Source organism: Carlito syrichta, unplaced genomic scaffold (genome assembly GCF_000164805.1).
Source record: "Carlito syrichta isolate Samal-C Ts95f unplaced genomic scaffold, Tarsius_syrichta-2.0.1 Scaffold305646, whole genome shotgun sequence".
NCBI classification, from domain to species: Eukaryota; Metazoa; Chordata; class Mammalia; order Primates; family Tarsiidae; genus Carlito; species Carlito syrichta.
Window position 1 is genome coordinate 337036 of NW_007249742.1, and position 6000 is coordinate 343035.

Sequence of the window (6000 nt, forward strand, 5' to 3'; positions counted from 1 at the left end):
GGGAGCATGATAGAGTTCGGTAATCTCTTTCCCATTTGTGGAATTGGGATTTCTGATCATGTTTAGTTTTGAGCAGATATTGAAAGAAAAGGGCATGTATGTGTTCAGACATGGGACGTTCCTCTTTTGAATGACAGAAAAGTTATCATACTCCCCTGTCTGACTGTTCTCCTTTCAGGACTTGTGTTCTAGGACATTTTATGTGTAAGTGGATTCTAGACACCGTTAATATTATTGTGAGCATACGTTCTAAGCTTCAGAGCAAATTATAGTTACTAGAAAAGCAAGTAACTACTAAGGAAATATGAAAGTCTGACCTTAACAAAGAATTCTGTTTCTGCTGTAAAGCTTAGAATATGATAAAGTGATGACTAATAGAATTCCAATTATCTCGGAATATTTCATCCATGTTTTTTTACTTAGAGAAAGGTATTGCTTCACTTTTTAGAAAAGCGGAGTGGGGAGGAAATGGAAGGCAAAAATAAAAATGAAGGCTGACAGACAAGGGTTAAAATGTATTTGTGATTTTTCCCCTCCCCTCCATGGTCTTTATTTATAGGATTTGTATCATTTTAAACTAAATCTGATTGTTGCAGACAATACTTCTCCAAATATATTTTATGGTGCCCCCATCTTTTCATTAATAGTAGAACTAAAGAAGACCCTTTTTTTTTCTTTCTCATTGTGATGAAGTATATCCTGAAGGAATTTCTTAAGAAAGGATCCATGGGTGAGAAGTATTTTGGTACCAAGCATGTACTGAAAATGTCTTTATTCTACCTACATACTTGATTGCTAGCTTAACTTGGTATAACATTTTAGGTTGGAAATTATTTGCCTTTAAAATTTTGGAGATTTTGCTCCATTGCTCCTAGAGTCACTGTTGAGAACTTCGAAGCTACTTGGTTCCTTAATTCTTGTATGTTACCCAATTTTTCCTTTTTCTCCTCTTCCTCTCTGGAAGTTTATAGAATCTTCTTTGTTTTCATTCATAATTCTAAAATTTTGCATAGTTATTCCTTAGTGTTGCTCTATTCCCACACCTTTGTGGGTCTTTCTAATGTTGCAAGTTTTGTTTTTTAGTTACGGGAAATTAAATTATTATTATTTTTTGCTGTTCTTATTCCCTTGTTCTTTCTTTACAGAAAGACTAGTGTTTCAATTTTCTCTTCTTTTCCTATCTTATTTTTCATTCTTTTGTCTTTTTGTTCTACTCCCTGGGAGTTCCTCAAAACATCTTCTAATGTTTTAATGCATTAAAAAAATTTCTGCTAGAATATTTAAAAACCTTAAGGTCTTTTTTTCTTTGCTTTTTAAATGTCTTCTTGATTCTTGTCTCATGGATGTGGCATCTTCTTTGGTCTCTCTAAGGATATTAAAGATGGTTGCCTAGCTTCTATGTCTTCCTAGTTTTTGTTTGTTTGCTTGTTTTGGCTAGGTTGTTTGCTTGACCTCGTCCATTCATGTTAGATATTTTGCTCAGATATTTAGTAATCCTTGATTATCTGCTCATGATCTAGAATGAAGGAATAAAAGAGTAATTAGTGGTCCTAAATGGAGTTTTCACATTTGATCCACAAAATTAAATTCTCTTAAAGTGTCAACTTTGGGGGAATCTTCTTAGATTTTATTGGAAGTAAATGTCATATTCTCTGCCTGGACATGCTGCTGGAGTTTCTGGGGTCGAGTAGGAAAGAGGAATGGTGGGTTCTGCAGTCAGTATTCAGTGGGCTCAAAGTTACTTAATCTGCTTGTACTTAGTATTCCTCACTGTGCCTCATGTCTACAACCTTTTTATCTTTCAACATTCAATTAGTGAAACTTCCATAGAGTTTAGAGGAATGAAATAAGGTATGTGTTCTGTTCACCATCATAACCCAGCAAGTGTGGGGAAGTTTTTAGGCATCTCTTTTACAAGAAGCTCTGTGCTAAAACCACAGTGACATTTAATTATAACATGTAAAGATGACAGTGGTTGTTTGGTACAACACCCTCACTTACAAGTCAGGTGACTGAGACTCAGACACTTTATGATTTGCTGTGCTAAGAGTAACCCAGGCTCAGCAATAATGTTTGAACGTATTGTTTTATCTTATTGGATGACAAATGGCATGTGGCAAAGAGGCAATATGAAATATAGGAATACAATGAAGCATTAAAAACATGGGACTCCAGCTTTCTCTCTAAGTTTGAAATTTTGGTGAATGATCTTTGACTTTTATATTGTAAGGAAAACTTCTGCTTGTATGAGGACTGAAAATACTGTCCTTATTGATAGGAGGTCATTTTAATTGAAATCCTTTATCTGAGAGAAAATTTTAAATACAATATAGCGGTGGAAAAAGATTATCTGGTGCAGGTTTTTTTCCCATACACTTATACTGGTTTTAAAGAAATCTTGCTTTGTAGATCCATGCTATTGAACTGTTTTTGTGTGAAATGGCCAGGCATAGAAGCAGAACTATATTGTGGCGATAGAAAGAAGCGTAGGGAAAGCTGGCAACATACAGCCTTTGTGGGTGTTCACATTTTAAAACAGATGGAAAACTAAATATTTAAAGTCATGTTTTTCAATTGCAAACAAACATTTAAGAATAAAACAATTGCATTTTGAAAATCCTAATAAAAACATTTGTTCAAAGCATTTAATTTTTTCTAGCAATAAATCTTGTTTTTGAAAAACTTATAAAAATGTTTTTCTTTGATAACTTTGATATTTAAATTACAACCTTCTTGAGAGAGATTTTTTTTGGTGTTTTTCTGCATACATAAACATGTTGCTGATACACACTATCAGCTTCAGGAGTCTGGTCATCAGACTAAATAAATATTGCTTGACTGACAGGGAAAATTGCTGCAGAGAAGATGCTTGAATTGAATTTTTTATAGCAAGTTATTGATGCAAAATGAATATATATAGTCCCTAAGTAAAAGTAGAAATTGTAATTTAGTTATGTAAAGATGATTTTTATTTTGTTGTTTTGCATGTTAATTGTATTACTTCTGTGGGAACACCTACACCCAACATATTTAGGGAGTTTTCCCCCTAATGCTAGGATTGTTCTATGAGTGTGCTTTCACAATTAAACAAATATAGTAAGAGGACATTTTTTCACAATATGTCTACGCAAACTACTGCCAGCAAGAGTGCATGTGTTCAGAATTGTTTTAAACAAGGAAATGGTTTCTTTCTGTGTCATTTTAAACTGTAGCCAAGTCACTTACAGGTTTTACTATTACCTGTTTGCAGGTAGAAAGGGCTATATTCTGTTTCTCAAGCAATCATTTAAAAAATGTCTGACTTACATAACATACAAATGATAGCCCTATTAAAACTCTCTGGCTATGTGTTAAAGAAAATCAGGAGGGCTGGCACTGAACACAGTAAGTGGGGCCATCTCCTCATGTTTCTATCCGTGGGAGGACATTCAAAACAGTTACAGCCCTTTGCTAATGCAGGCTTTCATTCTCTAAGTTCTAATCTTTCCTTTGGTCTTTCAGGTGCCAAATCTGCCCTTCCCAGTGTGGGATTTCTTTGAAAATGAATATCTAACTCTCATAATAGTTGCTTTACTTTGTTCCAAACTGTGATCCATGTGTAGCTTATGTCCAGAAAGATGTTAATAGGTATTTTGGAAAGTAAAGAGTGTTAGTTAAAATCAGCTTGTGCTGCTGGCTGAGTCCTAGCTTAGAAGGTTGCTATATCAGGGCCTCTTTGCCCCTCCAGTCCTGCTGTTGTAACCGGCTTCACACAGCTACATGCTCACATCCTGACACAGCCCAGCCTCTGATGGCTGAACTCTCTCTCCTGGCATTCTCATGTGCAATATGGAAAGATGAGGGAGTGAACTACTTATAGGGCCACAACTGGCCAACTGGGAACAGGACTCAGAGAATAAAAGCTTCCTTCTTCCACCTCTTGGGTGGGATGTACAAAGATGAGATACATTCTCTATGGCTCTTTAGAGGGGTGCAGGGAGATCTAGGCCAGTTTTGCACAGCAGTGACTGGCTCAGTAATACCCATATTAGACAGAGTTCTCCAGAGAAATGGAGCTAATAGGAGACAGAGAAGCAGGCAGGGAGGCATGGAATTATAGAGGCTGAGGAGTCTCATGATCTACTTTCTGTAATCTAGAGGCCCAGGAAAGTTGATGGTGCAGTTCTAGTCCAAACAAGAAGGTCTGAGAACCAGGGTAGACAATGGTGTAAGTCCCAGTCTGAGACTGAAGTCCTCAGAACCATGGGACCAATGTCTGAGGGCAGGAGAACATGGATGCCCCAGCTTAACATGGGAGAGTGAATTCACCCTTCCACCACATTTTTGTTCCATTCAGGACTTAAAAATACTGGATGATTTCTACCTGTATTGGGAGGAAGATCTTCTTTCCTCAGTATATAGATTCAAATGTTAATCCTTCTAGAAGCATCCTCACAGACACACCCAGAAATAATGTTTTATTGGATATCTGGGTATCCTTTAGCCCAGTCAAGTTGACATATAAAATTAACCATCACAGTACCCTGTACTGATTTCTTCCTTTCCTGTTTACTATTCCCAGTATGCTGCTTCTGTTTTCTAGGATAATTTCCAAAAATACACCACCTCAAGAGAGCCTGTTTCTCACAGATTGTGTTTTTGACAGGTGGAGGAGCAGGCTAAGGCAGACAAAGTGAACTTCCTTTCCTTTGAATTAACCCAGACAGACAAAAATGAAGAAAAAAAGAATTTTTACAGGGCAAGATGGCAACAGGGCAACCTGGCGTCTGAAGCCCTCTGCAAGAGAGATCTGCAGTGGGTCTCTGACTCTCGCCCCGGGGGGCTGGGGATCCCAGCATCGCAGCCTGCTCTACAGACAGAGCTCAGCCGCTGCCATGGGAACGACTGGACAGTTTTGACTGCATTCCAAACGGTCCCACCGCCGCCACTGCTGCCACCGCCGCCCCTCCCCCCACCGCCACTGCTGCTGCCGTTGCCGGCGCCACCGCCGCCGCGGCCTCTGGGAGGGGTAGTATATCGCACCACGCGGCCCGAGGAGATCCACAATGAACCGCTTCAGGGAAGATCTGCTGGGATCGCTGCCACCTCTCCTGCATCGGAGACTGTCCTGCCCGCCCGGCGTGGGGCTCCTGTTGCCTGCTCGGAGGCAGGCAGCCATCTTGTTCCTGTCCGGCCCCACCCCCTCTGGGGCGAGCAGATGAGAGAGCACCACCTGCTGGCGATTCCAGGTAACAACATCGAAACGGGAGAAACAAGCTTGATAAAGACATAGACCAAACTGCTGAAGGAAGGTTAACCTGAACTGTCCTTCACAGCAGATCAGGGGCAATTGACTCTAACTGCAAACTAATTTACCAGCTTGAAAAGAAAACTAGAAATCAGACCTGAAAGGACACTGGACTTAAACGAAAGGTCTCAGAGTGTGCTTCATTGACTCTATCAGTTTAATGACTTAATTCTATTTCTACTGTATTGTTCCCTTTTTTCTTTTTTCCTTTCCTTCTCTTTTCTTCTCTCTGTAGACCATATCTTTGTATAGAGGAACAGCACACTAACAAGGTGGTTGGTTAACTTGTATATTAGCATCACTATATGTTTTATTTTTGTTTGTATGAGAGTTGGTTTGACTGTAGCTGTGGTCTATTGTTTTTATCTGTTTCAGTATAGGCCTCTCTCTCTATTTGTTGGCACACTCGTTTGTTTCCCCCCTTACTCCTCTATCTCTCCACTCCCCTCTTCAACCCACTATCTGCTCCATTCTCTCCCATCTGCTAACCACATTTTATTTCAGGGAGTAAACCTACAGCCCCACTGCACGGACAGATTCCAGGACAGTGGGAAGTGGGTTCCACATTACCCACACGCCTGTCAGCGAATACCAGGACCTGCAGACAGATTTTGAATCACAGCTCTCCCCTTAAATACATCTCAAAACTGCAAAAAGGACCACCTCCAACCTACAGTGCAACTTCAGAATTGAACAAAGTAAGAGGACATACA